Raw genomic sequence first — 17809 nt, forward strand, 5'->3', positions numbered from 1 at the left:
GTTCCACAACTAAAATCGCAGATGTTCCTGGAGCATGCGCGGTCAGAGAGATCTGTTGTGCTTGCTGGCCCAGCTCCAAATGCCCGCCTCTAGACTAGGGACTGCGCTAGGAGAGGGAGACACGCTGGAGTGCTAAAGAGGGCGCAACACTATATCTTTCAGCAAGGAATCAATATCTAGAACCAGAGTTTGTGAAAGTTGGCCAGCATGTGCTAGTGTGAGATAGGAAAAGCACTGTGAATCACAGAGTACCTGAATGCACTACAAAGAGAGCGCAGCAGTAATGGCAGTGATTTTTTAACTTGGGCATTTTGACTTAAATTTTCTCTCACAAGAGGATAAGGGCTTTGGTTCAGAAAAGGCACATTGCATCAATGGCCTTTTCACTGTGACCCCAGTTACATTTGATGGTGGAAGTGGTATGTATGCGTGTGGGGGGCCGAGCGGGCTTCCTAAAGCTATTGCAAATACAATACGATACTGATCATCTCCAATTTTGAGAGAATGGCTATTCCACCTTCTGTCTTTGCAATTCATTAATAACACTGAGCGCTGAACTGACTATTTTTTTCTGGAAACTGATTTGTATAGCTGGTGTAATAAATGTAGCCCAACCCCTTTAGAGATAAAATTAAAAGTTATGGGTGGAAGGCTTAAGTTAATATCAACCACTGGTAATCACTCAAGCCCTCATTCCAGCCCATTGATGTTTTTCTCACTACACCGCCTCAAAGACCAGCCATATGCAAATGAGAGTTGCTGCTGCTCCAACAAGAACAGTCAACGTGGGGCTGCACTATAGTTGATCATTGATTGTTTTCCAGTTTAGTGGGGATGTGGCCTCGCAATTTAGGCAGGGCCATTCCATTTGGCAAAGGAGCACAGCTGCTCTATTTATGGTTGTCCCAGTCTGGAGTGTGCAAAAAAAAAAATTGACTGGAATGTGGCCCAAGAGATTGCCAGTGGCCAAAACGTTTGCAGCCATTCCACTAATCACCTGTTCCTTTTTTATGTCACAAAGAAATAGGCTAGCCACCTGGCCGGTTTTATACCGGCATTTTCATCGCCTGCCAGTACAAAAATCGAAAACTCAACTAAAGCGGGTATTTTTCCCCTTATCAGTAGCATACTAAAAACAGTAAATGTTAGAAGAAAACGCTTTAAAATGTGTTCTACATTCTGCCTTAATGAACATAGACTGATAATTAAACTAATCAAACACAGACGGCTTGATATGAAGCTCTACTTAAGAATTATGCCAGGGTCTTTGCACAATATTTAAACGTTAACAGATGGCTGGTATTGGAAAAGGTGGCAACCCCTAGGCCAAAAACCTTTATCTATAAAACAAGTTGCCCAAACCCTTTTTCCATAAAACAAACCTGCCGGTTTCTTGACTTGCACTGATAGGCCCCAGACCTGATAATCAGTTTTTGATGCAAAACTCCGACTGAGCATTAAGTGTTCACCATAAACACAGAACCAATGTGGGCCACTCTTCGCCCATTCCATCCTCTGTCGTCGTGCAGGTCATTGCACAGGGCTAACTTATTGAAAGGCTTTCCACAACCCTGGTTGTCTGCTACTGGCCTACCACTCGATTGCTTCCCCTTCCCCCACCATCCCATCCCAAAAAGGCGAATCTGTACTGATACAAGTAATAGGAGATATAAATGGTGCCTTACACTGAAAAACGCAAACAAGAAAATAGTTAAAGTACTCCGTATTTGAATGAGGGAGAATGTGCCAGAAAGCCACATATCAGACTATGAATTCAAAAGATAATATTCAATCTCCCCTTTATGACGGGAGCTTTGTCCTAACAGCTCCCGTTTCGGTTTTTTCAAGACAGGGGAGCCTCACGGCCAGGTCCCCAGGATCTGCGCTTTCGCAAGCAAAAAAAATTCAAAGAAAGCAGAACAAGTTCTGTTCGGGGATTTGATTTTTTACGAGGCATTGATAATATAAAAGAAGAAAACGCCAGGCTTGATAATGTCGCAGTGTTTAAAAAAAAAAGCTAAGAAGAGAGGCCATTTTTAATCACCCGCTGTACAAGTCTTTTTCCCCCAACGAGATTCAATTAACTGATAACAAGAGGCATCAAATTAATTTTTCAAGGATGTTAGATTTTGATGAAGGAAATCTTTCTGATTTTAATCGGGGCGGCGTTTAAAAGGCACAAATGAATATCCCTTTTTAATCATCAGGGGCGCGGGGGACAAGACGCCAAGCACCGAACGTGGAAATTCAAACCGTTTAATTAGGGAGGTGGGGGCGCCATTTTGTAAATTAAGAATATGTCCATAAACTCCCACCCCAACAGACTACGCTTTTTTCTTCCTCACACTCGCTATACCCCCCCTCCACGTATCCATCAGTCGTCTAAAAAGAGAGAAAAAATACTGAGGTTATTAACTAGGAAGCTATCGACTCTCCACAACTGAAAAAACTGTTTTGTTATTTAAAAAAATGGATAATGAATCCAAACTACGCACCTCGAATATCACGTTAAAAATGTCCAGAAAAACTGCCTGCGAAACAGACGGAGGCGTGTCCGAGTGAAATTGAGTGCGCGGGAGGCGCGTCACCAAAACGTGGGGAGGATGCGAGTTCACCGACTCCCCGCCTGATATCAAGTGTGCACTAGAGCTCCCGCATGCTTCATGACGATTGCGGTTCCTGGGACCGTAGACAGACAGCTTACTGACACCAGGGAAGCAAAAAGCGTTCAAAGTCGCCTCAGAGATTTCGGGGTGCTCGCAACGGCTCACAGATACACTGACTCCAGCACACAAAGCCAGAGTTCTGGGGTGGGCCTACCGAGGCCTACACCGGCGTGAAGCCTCGGGAGCCGTGGAAACGTCCCCAGCAGCGAGGTGTGGTAGTCGGAGGCCACAAATAGTTCACAGAGCGAGCGTAGCAGCAGCCGGTGTCTCCTGTCCTTGCCAGTTGGCTGACACCCAAAGTCTCGAGCTAGCGGAAGCCAGTGAACCTGTGCAGCACCTCTCTAGTAATGAGCTGGCAAAACCACCCATGGGAAGCGAGGGCTTTCTAGGAGCCAGCAGCGGACGAAAACAGAGGCTTGCCAGGGCCCTGCCAGCAGGCAGCCCGCCCTCGCGAATACATAGTAGGAAACAGCCAGCCATGGCCAAGTACGCACGAGATAGCACTGCAGGCAACTATGGTCAATAGCAACAGCAGAGAGAGCGCCGAGCGCACTTGAGAAACCAGAAAACAACCCACCACGCCTAAGAGAAAGAACAGCCAACTGCGGGCGAGAGCACAGGTGAAAGCAGGGGGAGTGGTGGGGAAAAACACACACAAGATGCGTAAAGAGACAAACTCGCACGAGGGTTGACAGCAGAAAGGCACTCATATGAACACATTCTGTGCCAGAGACAGACGCAAGTTATGGGGCAGACACGCAGAATAATAAACTATGCCAACCTCAAGCTTGATGAAGTCGTGCATAAATGTGAAGGCTGAAAAACATGCTGAGGCGGAAGATGTAACCTAGAACTAAACCGAAGGTAAAAGAGCATAAAAAAGAGAAATGTTAGGAATTTACGCCCTTAGCAAAAACAAACATACGGAGCTGCCCCGCCTTTCGTAGCCAAGTTTCAAGGTGAGGTGCACGAAGTTGCAGACACGTGTGTACCTCACCCAGGTCAGGACCGTCGTGGCACAGTGTTCCCGGGTCTGTACACTCCTTCCATGGTTGAGACACAGCCGCATAGGCGAATTCATGTTTACAATTTTTTCGGTTGATTTGTTACGCCATGATAAAAATAAGGTTTATTTCGCAGTCATTTTGAAATTCTCCAACAATAATCAAACTTTGAGTCACTGGTAGAAAATGTAACACAGATAAACTGGAAATCTCATAACTCGGCCTACCTTTATCGCCCCATACTTGCATATATAAGTTGTGGCACCTAACGCCAGTCATCCTGCATTAAATAAACACTCTCGCCAGTACGGAGACTGGGCTTCATTCAGCAAGTGGCTCCTTTCTTGTGGCCATGCCCTTGGTGTCCACTTAGACGTGTGTAAGAACTGTAGACCGCTGCATTCATTTTCTTGTGTACTGGGGCCAGTAGACCTGCATGCTTTCGGGGCACAGCAGCCCACCCCAACACATTGGCACGGTAGTGGAGTCATGACATGCACTCAGCTGTCTATATCTTATAAAAATCCTGCGGAATTAACTCTTGTGGCAGGCCCTATAGAAAGCTTATAAACATAGGGGTGTTTCAGTTAGATTTGTCAAAAGACCGATCCACTGATAAGTGGACTGCTGTTACACTTAGGTCCTATATTTCCTGTAAAGGACAGCTGGCTAGCTTCTCAACCACATTCATCCCTTTGTGCCTAGCTTAAATGTTCACCTTTCTTCTGCTTTGAGTCAATATTGCAGGAATTCCAAAAATGAAGGGGAAAAGAATAGGATGTGTGCTTTCTCTTAATTTCATTTTTAGGTCTGACTGGACAGTGCAGCTGTCGCAGGATGTAATGTGATCAACCTAAAAAAGAGCTTTTAGGAGTACTACAGAGAGGGGCTGTGGTTATCCAGGAGTACATGTTTTGATTAGGCAGAAGTTGTGTGTGTCCACAGAAAAAAAATTCCCGACAAGCAGCTGTGATTATTTTATTTATCAAGTTGCCTGAACCAGCAGCATTATAGCTGTATGAGCTTTAATGGGCACACACATGACATTGTAATGCTGTTAAAGTGTATCAGATAACTAGATAGTTTACAGTGTTTGGCTTTCTCTAACGGTGCTTAATTTGAGCAGGTGGTTTCGGTGCTCGGCACCAGTAGTTAATTTAATTGTCAACATCAGCACTTATACCAGCTGCTACATTGTGGTGCAGTTTGAGAAATTAAAAGATAAGCAGAACAACAGTTTTTAATTAAATCAATATACATTATAAACTGCTAATGCCAGCCACCCAAGCCATTCTTATATCTTTTGGGGCCTCAAACAGTCTGGAATGTCACACTTGTAGCAGCAATGTGATAGTTAGTAGTTGTGTAGGTACTGTCATACGCAGTGGTAATGGGTGGTGCAAGCTGTTGTGGCCTCCTGACGAGGGCCCTAGCCCTTTTTTCCCGCAAATTAAGCACAGCTCTTGGCAGCAGCACAGATGGGAGGACAGTCATAAGGAATGTATTGCAGGCCCAGCACCTTCCCCTTCTATCATTAACTCTAGACTTCTGAGTGCAGTTTTGTGTTTGAGAACAGCAGTGCTGGATTCTATGCTGGTGGGAGCCACCAGCACTTATTTTTGGGGACCAGCACTTATTTTTCCTCCTCAGACATTTTCCGAGAGCAAGAGAAGAAAAAACAATGGTGAAGGAAAGACAGAAAGAGAGAAAGCAGGAACAAGTTATAGGCAGGGAGTGTCTGGCAGTGGGTTAAAAAGGCATGATGTGAATTCCAAACTATGCAGCCTTGGTATTTGGCCCGCTGACGTTTTAATAGCACCAGACGAGGTCTTCTGAACAGAATTTTGGGCACCAGTACTCATTGTTCTACAAATCAAGCACTGGGTATTGGGTGCCCAGAGCTACACTAATCTACATAGATCATTAGGTGTGGCTTTGCAGTGCATGACCTTACGTGATCAACACAAATGAGCTTTCAGAGTACTACTAAGAAAAGGTCATAGGCTCCATCCACATGTTGGTTGCCCTGAATACAAGAATGTTGGTTGCCCTGAATACAAGAAAGATCTGATTGGGCTGAATTTGTGTGCAAGTAAAAAGACTGTTTGTATAGCACTTTTTGGCTAGTGGTAATGCCTATACACGATGTAGTAGGACTTATTTGGTTACGGTGACTAGCCATTGACTCTAGGCCTGGTCAGTTCATTATGAAATGTTATGATAAAGGCACTAAGCCTGACCTATTTATTGTGAAAATCATGTGTTAAAGTCAATAAGCCTTTAAGAGTGGATACTCTATTTTAAAGATCATAGATGGGTATTTTGCTACATAGAATCTCACAGATGACTGTAGGAGGCAATGGCTGGTGACAAACTTTGGATATAGAATTGCTCTGTGAGAATCCTCGTGATGTCCTCTTAAGCAAGATCGTACTTTGCTTAGCAAACTATAATTTTGTATTCCTTTTTCTAATTTTACGATTGTGTCTGATGGTTGCCTCGTGGAAAAACTTGCATTCAAAACTTTAGTCCTTAACTGGTCATGGTGAAAACCTATAGGCCTGATTGGTGGATTGGGATAGGTGTGGTCTGCTTATTATAAAAACATGACAATGGAAGTTGGTGTAGCTAATTGTGAAAAACATTTGTATAATCCAGTAAACCTTTACCAGTTTTTTGTTGTTGTTTTTTTATCATCAGGCTATAGACCAGAATTTTGTTACATGTAATCTCACAGATTCCCACAGTAGGCAATGATTTTGGCGTTGGCCACCCATTCTGACAAATCCTACTGGGTTTTCATTGTGATGATATTTATCAGGTTCAGTTGATAGAGGTTGTATATTGTTTGCAAGCTGTATTTTACTACATATTTATAATATTTTTATAACTGGATGCATAATGGTTGCCAGTTTATGTGCACTGGAATAGGCCATTGTTGGGCAAAGTGTAAGCCAATGGTAAGAGAACATGTTTTATCAATCCATTTGGAAAAGTCATGCCAGATTTTTTCATAGGTTTGATCTGTTTATTATGAACTTTTATAACCAAGCCAGACACAATTAATGTAAAATGCATGTGTTAAAGTCAATAGGCTTTTAAGAATGGATCATTACACTGCGCAAAACCTGTTGGCAGGTATTTTGTTGCATGGAATTTTACAGATTACCGTAATAGGCAAGGGCTTTGGTGATCAATTCAAACTGTGGAGATAGAAGATATGTACTATAGTCATCCTTCTGCGACTTCAGGATACCATTTTGCTTTGCCAACTGCAATTTATATTTGTAGTTTTATGACTGTATGTCAGATGGTTGCCTTGTGAAAAGCTTGTCCTCTGTACAGTAGGCTTAAATTGGTTATGGTGAAAAGACAATGATAAAGGCCTATTTTTTTATTATGAAAAGTAATGATAAAAGCACTAGGCCTTGTATATTTGATATGAAAAACATATATTAAAGTCAATAGGCATTTTTGGTTGGATTGTTACACCTCTGAATTAAAGCCCATAGATACATTTTTTGTTACATGGAATCTCACAGAGAACCTTAGTAGGCAAGGGTATTGGTGTTGGTTAACCCTCCGACAAGCCAGGATTATAGAAGATATGCACTGTGAGAATCCATGTTAAGCCCTGTCAGTGGAGATAGTATTTTGCTTTGCCCAACTGTATTTGGGTATACGTTTTCAATTTTATGATGTATGCCTTATGTTTGCATTGTGGGAAATCCTACGATCAGTACAGTAGGCCTCAGTTGGTTATAGTGACTGGCCAATGATGACAGCTATATGCTGGATTGGCGCACAGGGAAATGTTAGGCCTGGTACCACAGGTCTGCCTATTTATTATGAAAAGTTATTACAAAAGTAGCAGGCTTTGATTATTTGAAAATCATATTACGACGGAGTCAAGGTATTTAATGGTAGATTGTTATTATTTTGTATTCAAGCCTACAGTGTTCCTGTTTAAAGGAATCACACAGGTAACCACAGCATGCAAGGGTGTGGTGCTGGTTACTACCTATTACAAACTGCGGGTATAGTAGAGCCTAGTTAGTCCGGGTTAGAAGAGATCGTGTTTTGCCTTGTCAACTGTAATTCTGTATACTATGTTGTGCATGATGGTTGCTTTGTGGGAAAGTTTAAGCTCAGTGCAGGAGACCTCAGTGTGTTATTCTGACAAACCAGAAGCCTGATTGGTTCACAAGCAAAAAATATTTCCAATGCCATTGGTCTGATCTGTGTATTCTGAAAAGCTAAGATAAACACAATAGGCTTGACACATTGATTGTGAAAAGCATAGGTTGAAATCTGTAGGCCTGTAAATGTGGATTGTTATTTCTCTGTATTTTGTTCCATAAAATGCCAGTGATTCATTTTGAAGGGACTGATTTTGATGTTGGTTACCACCTCTGACAATCCCTGGGGGAGACGATTTGCACTGAAATCACTATTGCTAGAATCACTTATAGCTGTCTGCCAGGGCCTTGTAATAATAAAATGATTAAATAATACATTTATTTATATAAATATGTAACTATATAGACACATGGAGGGTTTACAATGCATCTCTGTTCCGCGACTGGTCTGTCGGAGTGTCATTTATAGTCTACTTCTATCCATGACTGCATGGAGCAGTGGTTCAGTCCACCCACATTAGTCATTGTCTTTCTTGCCCTGTGAATGACAGCATTTTCAGATAACATGCGTACATCCACCTGAAAACGAGCATGCTTCAATGCTGGGCTGGTTGGCCAGACCTTTAGTTTTGAATGTTCTCCTTTTCTAGATCCTCTTTTATGCATTTGCTTCTCCTCTTTTTATTTGAATGTTTTTTAAGAGGAAATTACAACTCTCCAGGCTGTGCTAACGGGTTGCATGCTTGCAGCTCACTTTATCTGCCAGGAGCAGCATCCCATATGGCCACTTTCTCTTAACCAGGAGACCATTATGGTATGCTATTGCCATAATGTAGCATTGTTTTACCTTTCCAAGATGGCTAACAAGTTGGTTCTAAATGTGGCGGCCATGCTGGAACTTTAAAATAAGAATGGGCTATTTACAATACCTCTGCAAGATGGGCATATGCTACTAGGCTTATTTATATTATTACGATCACATGCTTGCCTTGCCATGTGTAGACAGCAACATGTTTTCTTTTTTCTAACTGCATCCTTTTAACACTTTCGCTGCTAGCCCCCCTCCCCCCCCCTTGTGCAAAGCCTTTTTTTTTTTAGCTATTTGGGGTAGTTGGCGCTTAGGCCCCCATAACTTTTTATCCACATAAGGTATCCACGCCCAAGTTGAATCCTTTTCTTCCAAATTCTGGGGATTCTAAAGGTACCCAGGGTTTGTGGATTCTCCTGGAGGGGACAGATAAATTAGCCAAAATACAGCTATATTATTTTTTTGGGTGAAAAAAGTGCTGCAGAAAGAAGGTTTTATTTTCCATGCAAATGGTATCTGCAAAGGGTTTGTGGTACTACAATCGCCATCTTCCCAGCTTTCAGGAACAGGCAGGCGTTTGTTAGAAAACCATAAGATTTGACATTTTAGTGGGACATAGCCTATTTTTACTATTATTTGTGCTTACAACCTTCTTCCATTTTGTGGTATAAATGGGTATAAAACCAATAATGGATCCCAGAAAGCTATACCTTTCTGAAAAGTAGACTACATTATTCTAAATTCAGCAAGAGGTCATTTATGTTGATCCTTTAAGGTTTTCCTATAGAAAGTAACAGCTGAAATAAAATAAAACATTGAAATTAAGTAGAATAAAACAGCCATTTGTTCCTATGTTTTCACCTGTAACTTCTTCTAAGTATGGCATTTTTTTAAAACTAATATATGGTTACATCTGCTGGACCCCTCCTGGTTGCAGGGATATATAGGACTTGTAAGTTCACTAAGAACCTGCAGTACCCAGAGCCAATAACTGAGCTGCTCCTTGCAATGGTTTTTCATTGTGTACCGGGTATACGACAATTCATTTAGTAAAATATAAAGAGTGAGCATAGGTATCAAGGAAGCCTATCTATTTCTGAAATTGGAACAACATATGGAGTTTAGAAGCAGTGGTTATTTGCACATCTCCGAAATTGTGGGTACCCATACTAGCATGTGAATGAGAGGCCTTTTTTCAAAATGAATTCTTTTTTTACACTCTGTATTACATTTGGAATGCAGAATAGCATAAAAAGTGAACTGGTAACAACATTTGTTCTACAATTCGGTATTCCCCTAAGTCTCCAGATAAAAATGGTACCTCACTAGTTCCAGCCGACAGGAAATGCCCCAAAAGCCAACATGGACACATCACATTTTTCCAGTGAAATCTCAACCTTTTTGTGCTATGTGCATAGCTGTGGATTTTGGACCCTAGCTCAGCTGGTACTTAGGGAAACCAAGCAATCCTGTGCATTTTAGAAAAGTAGACACCCAGGGAAATCCAGGTTGATGTGGCTTGTGTGGCTCTCACCAGATTCTGTTACCAAGAATCCCTTGCAAATCTCAATATTTGTAAAAAAAAAAAAAATCTTCACATTTCTGAGATGGAAAGAAAGTTCTGGAATCTGCGGGGAGCCACTAACTTCCACCCCCTCGCCCCCCCAGCAATTCCCCAAGTCTCCTGATAAAAATGGTATCTCACTTATGTGGGTTGGCCTAGTACCCACAACAGGAAATGGCCCAAAATATACTGAGGAGACTTCAAAAATATAAATCACAAAAAGACTTGTTTTGCGAGGGAGTCACCTGCGTTTTTGGTCCCAGGCTCGGCAGCCATCTAGGGAAACCTACCAAAGCCAGACAGTTCTGAAATCTAGACTCCGAGGGGAGTCCAGGGAGGTATGGCTTGCGTGGATCGTCATTTCACTGAAAACCCATAACAGCCCCGGGAGCTGGTGAAGCTATTCCCCAGCTCCCGAGGTTGTTGGGCTAAAGGAAATCCCGCGGATGCACCGGCGGCCGGGAGTCATCAACACACGAGCACTGTAGCGTCAGGTAAACCCATGCAAAGGGTTTATTTATCTTGTATATGTTGTTGTTTGTGTGTGTTTTATAGCGGTTGTTTCAAGCAGAGAGCTAATACAAGAATGTGTTTCAGTGGATGCATGAGTGTATAGATGAGTGACAGAGTCCATGTATCATGACTAATTGAGTTCCTAAACCCTTCAGTGACACACAAAGCACTTTCATTCATACGCCAGACCTATTGGCATTCAGTGCTTATTTACATGTAGTCCTTCTTTCTGCCAAGGCCTCAGTTATGGGGTTCTGAATTTAAGTCTTTTGAAGGGACTGGCAAGCCAGCTACACTTCTTCTATTTCTGAAGTAGATCGCCACCCTCTTTTTCTCAATATGTACTGGTTTGCAGGTATATAGTTTATGGCGGACTCCAGGTGATCGAGCTTGAGCTGCTGGTAAGTGATAAGGCATGAGCTATTTGTTAAATAAATATTACCACATCGACCCACACTGTTGACTCTGATATCACTGCTTTAAGTTTTTTCGCGGAGAAATGGTTGCACCACTCCTGCTCCCTCTGAATATTTGAACTTGGTACTTACTGGCCCTGCATGCTAAGAACTATTGATTCTAAGTGCATGCCATAGAAGATGATTTAGTAATGTAAGATAAACTTTCAGGTTTTATACAGCCTTCATACTGGATTTCAACCTTTTCTAGATGCTACCACTTTTTGAAAGATAAGCAAACTGAAGCTAAGGCAGGTTGAGTGCCCCCCACCCGCCCCCCAATCACTTAGGACCTAGGTTTTCCAATGCTGCCATCACATGTATATATCAAACCTTCTTTCATACGCATATTAGGAAAATGAGTACTGAGCAGAAAAAGAAAATATTCTATGTGTGCTTGAATTAGTTACAGCATAGGTGTTCCAGTCCTACAATACCATCTTTATATCAGTAATAATGGCTTGGAAATAGAAATTACTATTATAAGACAAGAGACATTTTAATGCTACATTTTTAATGCTACATTTGTTTATGACATGATATGTTGATAATTAGTCTGGATAAATACACACTATTGGACTCATCAACGCTACTCATTAGATATGTCTATAACTATTTATCACGTTTGCTACTCCGATTGAAACAAGCTTGTTGGCAGTATATTTCATATGCCATTGGATACTGGGATATACAGGACACTGGAGTCAGAGAAAATGAGAGGAGAAGGAAAGACCCAAGAAAGGAGGTACAACAGTGGGGTGGAGGTGGGGGAGGTGGCACTATTCCTGAACTTAAGCGTAGAGATCTTATTTGTTGAAAGCATTTTTTGTAAAAAATAATTTAAAAAAAGCACTTGAATGCTTAGAATTATATTTTTCAATGTCCTTCCAAAGCAACTTGATTTTCCGGCATTTATATAATAAATGACCAAAGAACTGTTCTTTTCCTTACAGTGCCAGCAGCAATCAACTCCTTGTTAAAAATCTTACTTGGAGTCTATGGCAATCTGTGTGATTTGAAATCTTATGTGAGCCACCAAAGCTGAGATTTTTAACTTGAATGTTGATAAAGTGTTTCATTATATATTTTATTTTCGGATTTATTAAGTTGAGGTAAGTTCAAGTCTAGAGATCAGTCTTTTCTAATCTTCATTAATGACTGGTGATGAGTGTTTTATATCCATGACGCATTCCCACCTTTCTTAATTAGAGGACAAAGAATTTTAATTATATCAGCTGTCACTGGTTTTTAGGTTGAGTTTCGACAGGATGATCCCAAGTTTAAAGAAAGGGTAGAATTCAATTTTAGAAATATCAAAATAGTCTTGTCTTTGGACAGAATATTAAAAGTAAATGATTCATACAGAAAGGCTTCCCACTCAACCTTTCTGTATATACTGTACACTCCTAAGGTTCCAGCGTTGATCTATATTGCAGAGTTCTTCGGATAATCTTCAAAACTGTATAAACAACACCACATGGTTTCTTTAGGCTTAGAAGTCTATAGGCATCAAGCCCATGGCATTGAGTAACAGTGCTGTCATGAAGTGCCTCTCCTGGTTCCACTGTACACATAAGTGTCCTTTTCGCACCAGGCCCTGTATGGAGCCAACTAACTTCTAAGTTGTGTTCACAGCTGGTTTCATTTAAAGTCTCAAACGATGCTGGAGGTCTGGGGTGCATCATGCAACAGTAATGACGTCAGATAGCATGCACATCGCCAGAGAAGACACTGCGTGTGCAAGATGCCGTGAGCTGTCGGCCGCAAGCTCACATCGCCAGAGAAGAGACGGCGTGAGCGTGCACATCGGCTGTCGAGGCAAGTGCACATGCCCTGTCCCTCTTCGCCCACCAAACAGACAACAATAGGTCTCTCCAAGGCGAGCAGCGCGCATGCGCTGCTAGGCGAGACCTAAAAAGCAAAACATGGGACTGAATCTCCTCCCACTTCTCCCCCAGTTACACCCACTCTGGTCTACACTTTAGTGCAATCTGGCTCAGAACACAGGTAGCTGCTCCCAGAATACCACTCAGTCCACCAACTGCACAAAATAAATTCTCTGCTGTCAGAGGATCCAGATACAGGAACATTTGAGCTGCTGTTTTTATTTTGGGTTGGGGTTTTTAATAAAAACCTGCCTAGCCATCAGGAGGCTGCGTTTAGAAAAAATGCACCTGTCAAAAACAGGTCTTGTACAGAACTTCATTCTCAAACAGGGCGTGCATGCACAGTGACTAGAGAAGGGTGTGGCAGAAGCACTATGATTTCCTCTTGAGCTAGTAAGGAGACTCGCAAGGCATCTAGAGATGTGTGCCCGTGCATGCCCTTGTGAACACATAACATGGCTATGTGCATGTCTATGACTGGAAAGTTCCAGAAATACCCTAATCTCCTCTGGGGAAAAAACATATCAAATTATATGTTTCAGGATTGATGTAGCGCAGATCATCCAAATGCCAAACATGTGATTTGAATATTTGGCTCCCACATCCTGTGCTGCAACACATTCTTCACAGAATTTTTTCACAAGTTTGATTAGTATATAGGGGTGTGGAAAATTCGAGCGGTTTGCTTTCACTTAGTTACATCTGTCGTTTAGCACTATATTTTAGCATAGTGTGTGTCCTGGCATACATTTTTGGCGCAAGGACGCAAGTGTGCTTGAAAAAGCATGAAACACACAATTTCCGCAAACACCTTCTGCTCGTGTTCTAGTTGTTCTCATTGTTTTCGCAGTCCCATGCTATAATTGTTCCACGAAAAGCCGCATAATTACGTGATGGGCGTAATTTCGGGAACATCGCGGAACAAGTGTAATCCAAAATTCCCAAAATTATGTGGATTATGCCATGTATTTTAAACTTCGCCTGGGCATATTAGTATAATGGAACTTGCTTTGGAGGTGGGCAGTTAGCATACATTCCAGGCCACATCAGCAGGGCTTGATTTTACAGTTTTGTGCTGCCTTTTGTAGTTTACAGGTCTGCCCTTGTGACAAACAGATGGACCCAGAATAAAATGGACTACGATTCCAGCCTTCATAAAGGCAACAGAGGTTCTTGAGCCTGTGTGTGGGCGCTGAGAGCTTTATAGTGTGCAGGCATGGAGATGAGGTAGCATTGTGCCGGCAATGGAATGAGGGTGCTAGCTTACAGGTTCTAAGCCCTGTAGAGTGTAGGAAGTGGGTGGAATATGTCGGTATATGGGGGAAAAAAGAGGTTTGTAGTGTGCAAACACTGGTAAGAAGTGGTCAGCATATAGACTGGGAGGAAGGAAGGTATACAGGGTGTGGGAACTGGAAAGAAGGTGGAAGTGTACAGGAGTTAGTGAGTGGGCACTAGGAAGAAGCTGCCAGCCAAAGAGCCACATGTGCGATTGACCGTGTGTGTGCAGTAAATTGGCAGTACAGATAATGAAGGCCATGAGATTTGAGATGGCAGTTATTTTGCTCTTACAGGGCAGGGCACTTAATCTCTACTTTGCTATCATAGTTCACGTGTAGCACGCTACCCTGCTAATTTGCAGCATATTTCTAAAATCCAAATGTTTGGTTGCTTCATCTTAGTTTCTTCCCTCACTCGCTGCAGTGTGGAAGGGCCACCAAGTGGTGTGACTGAGGGAAAGGTTGAAAAAGTCCATACTATGATGGATGCGTGTAGGCTGTCCTCCTTCTCCAGAACGAATACTTGATCCTGCACAAGACAAAGCAATGGAAGGTGGAATTTTGAAAGCAGTAGGTAACATGGGGAGTTGCATGAGATTCCCAGGCCACCTGACACTAGAGGGAAGTTCAAGAGGCTGACCCAGCAAGAATCGAGAAGTGGGAACAGAAGAGGATGGTACAGAAATCACTACGCACCAGTCTAGCAACAAACTCAGAATCACTATTACGAATGGTAGATGCTTCAAATTTCACCTTAGATATAACACCAATTTTCATTCTTTCAAATCATACTCTAATTACTTTTGAAATTGAAGACTTAATGCGGGGGTATCTTTTGTCCCTACATTTAAGAATGAACCATTTACCATATTAATTGAAGTTATTTGTTTTTAGATCCATTCGCCGCAAATATTATTTTGCTATTTAGGATTCAGAACCAGTAAGAAACACGTGACGGGTATTGTCCTTCTGTGTTTTACCCCCGCCCCCTTCTAACACAATTGCCAAAGAAATGCTGACAGTTTAAAATGTGGCGATATGGGGAATTAATGCCGTTTTTAAGAACAAACAGTATGTAAAATGCAGCATCTCCAAAGCACAAGCAATGGGAGCCCTAGAATTTATAGACACTGTTGTAATAAAGCAAACTGACAAGGGGGGTGAATCGAATGAAAATGATTATTAAGCAGAAGTATTGACTCAACTTAAAACATCCAAAAAAACGACTACATCTATAAGAAAAGAAATATATGATGAAACACTTATAGGTCTCAATGATTCATGGCAAAGTGCAAAGGACTGTGAATATTTAAACAAAAATTACTAATCCATACCAGCATTTTACACACTGCCTAAAATTCATGACAGTTCAAAACCTCCAGCTCGCCTTATAGTGGCAGGATGCCAATCTGTCCTCCAACTGTTAGCGTAATTTGCTGTTTAGGGCGAGCCGTTTTGTAGGGGTTTTCAAAATGGACCTGGAAATTCCACACGCTTGTGCGTGTTCTTTTCCTATGGTCCATTTTGATTGGGCTTTGCGTGCCTGCTGTTTTGTAACAGAACTCGCAATAGGCCATAGCTCCGCCTATGGCCTATTGTTGTCTGGTACGCGCACCAAAGCCCATATGTTTTCAATTATCATGACCCGACACGGTGCGATAATTGTAAACATATGCCTCGCAATGGCGCGCGCACCACTTGCGGGCTTTTTTTTTTTTTTTACAATAGCGATCGTGAAAGCGTTAGTTTTCAGTGCTGCTTGTTTTGAAGATTGTCTGCGCCACTGACGTTTTGCAAAGTTCACGATTTATGCATCCGATGGAATTCGTAACATTCCTCGCTTTACTTTCGCCCCTGGAGAGATTTCTTCCTCATTGTGAGATAATTTTCATTTCATTGCCAAAAATTGTTCAGACAATAAGGAACAGGTCTACAGGCCTTTTCTGTGATGGTTTCCCTTTTTGCAACATACATGGGCACAATTGTGACGGAATGCATGACACGTCATCCCCACCCCTCCCTCTGGCCTGCAGCCCCCCTCAATAAGGTCAGCGCTGTCCGGGTTGCCATGGGGACGGTCCCAACAGATCCTAATTTGGTGAGGAGCAGCGGCTGTCAATGTCCCACCATCGCCTTGACCCTGAAGGCGCCAACGGGGGGTATACTTCCGGGGAGGGCGATGGTCTGCGCCCCACTTAGCTGTCCCAAAACATGCCAGCGCCGAGTCGTGATTCTTCGCCTGAGAGGCCAGGATTCCTCACCCCACTGCCAAGGTTCACACAACACTGCACGTTTCCGCACAGATTTAAATGTACACAGAGGGCCCCCCCCGAACTCTGCTCTGAATCCGTCATCTCTGCCATGAAAGTGTTTGTTATTTCTCTCTCTGCCCAAATATTGCTTCAGCCGCTGCCAGAAGTTCGTAAAACACGTGTGTGCGGGTGCGCCGAGAGCGCTAAAAAATAAATGTACCTCTGCAGGCCGAGTGAGAATGTTAGAGAAAAGAAAGACTGGTCTGTCTCAGGAGGAAGGGCACAGAGACACTGGTGCATTGTCTGGGAGGGGATAGCAGGGCCGGGGGGCATGACACGTCACCCCCTCCCCCTGCCTCGGGCAGGCAGCCCCCCTCAATAAGGTCAGTGCTGTCCGGGTTGCAATGGGGACGGTCCCAACAGATCCTAATTTGGTAAGGAGCAGCGGCTGTCAATGTCCCACCATTGCCTTGTCCTATCATTGCCAGGTTAGGGAACCTTCTGTTTGTTTAGAGGGGTTGTGGCAGTTTAGAAATTTCTGGAAAATTCTAAGCAATTATACTAGATTTGTAGCTCTTTACTGACTCGGCCCCGGCCTTCCGTCTTGGTCACACATCTTTTATAGCGATCATGCAGCCAGGTAATTAATTTAATTACATGAAACTTTGGCACCCAATCTAGCGAGGGGTTAGGGCACAATACATGCAACATATCATCCCTGGACTCCTGTCCATGGTGGGAACCTTGGAACTCTGTGGAAAGGCATCCCAGAGAGCCGAGAGCGCTGTGAGACACGATAATGCAAGACTGTGCGCTACACAAATGCCAGCACCATAATGGAAGATTCACTACACACCGTTGTTGGTGTTAAATTGGTGAACCCTTTTAATTTCTGCATGTGTGCGGTACTGTACAATTCATCCAATGTGTGAAAAGCTTTAAAGTTTTTCTAGGCATATTGTGTGCAGTGGCCCTCACGAGCCTCACACCATTGCACTATGGTACGTGCTTAGCGTTAGGCACCCTGGTTGTGCACCAGCGGTGGAAGAGAGATCTTAGTAGATACGACTCTACCCTGCTCTCTCCCCCTAGAATAATGCGGCGCAGAAATGTTGGCTGTTGTGCAGCTTTGCACTATAAATTTGCACCATGGCAGCCGGAGTTTATAGTAAGCGGTTACACTGACGCAGGGGGTGACGGGGAACTGCTTGGCTGCCAACGCTCTCCATGGCACAGCACACACAG

General features: G+C 42.9%; 1 protein-coding gene across 4 annotated transcripts in view; it reads right to left on the reverse strand.

Moving 5' to 3' along the window:
• Positions 1–17809, reverse strand: part of FOXP4 (forkhead box P4) — a 305951-nt gene that overhangs the window by 253964 nt on the left and 34178 nt on the right. Inside the window, exon 1 of one of the 4 annotated variants that reach the window (XM_078644736.1) lies at positions 2496–2632. The exons of 2 other annotated variants lie outside the window; for them this stretch is intronic. The gene's annotated coding sequence lies outside the window, so the exon portion shown is untranslated. Of the gene's footprint in view, positions 1–1382; positions 1500–2495; positions 2633–17809 lie in introns of those variants that run through there. One more of the 4 variants, XM_078644740.1, reaches the window with a different exon arrangement.

Source organism: Lissotriton helveticus, chromosome 5_1, assembly GCF_964261635.1.
Source record: "Lissotriton helveticus chromosome 5_1, aLisHel1.1, whole genome shotgun sequence".
Taxonomy (NCBI): Eukaryota; Metazoa; Chordata; class Amphibia; order Caudata; family Salamandridae; genus Lissotriton; species Lissotriton helveticus.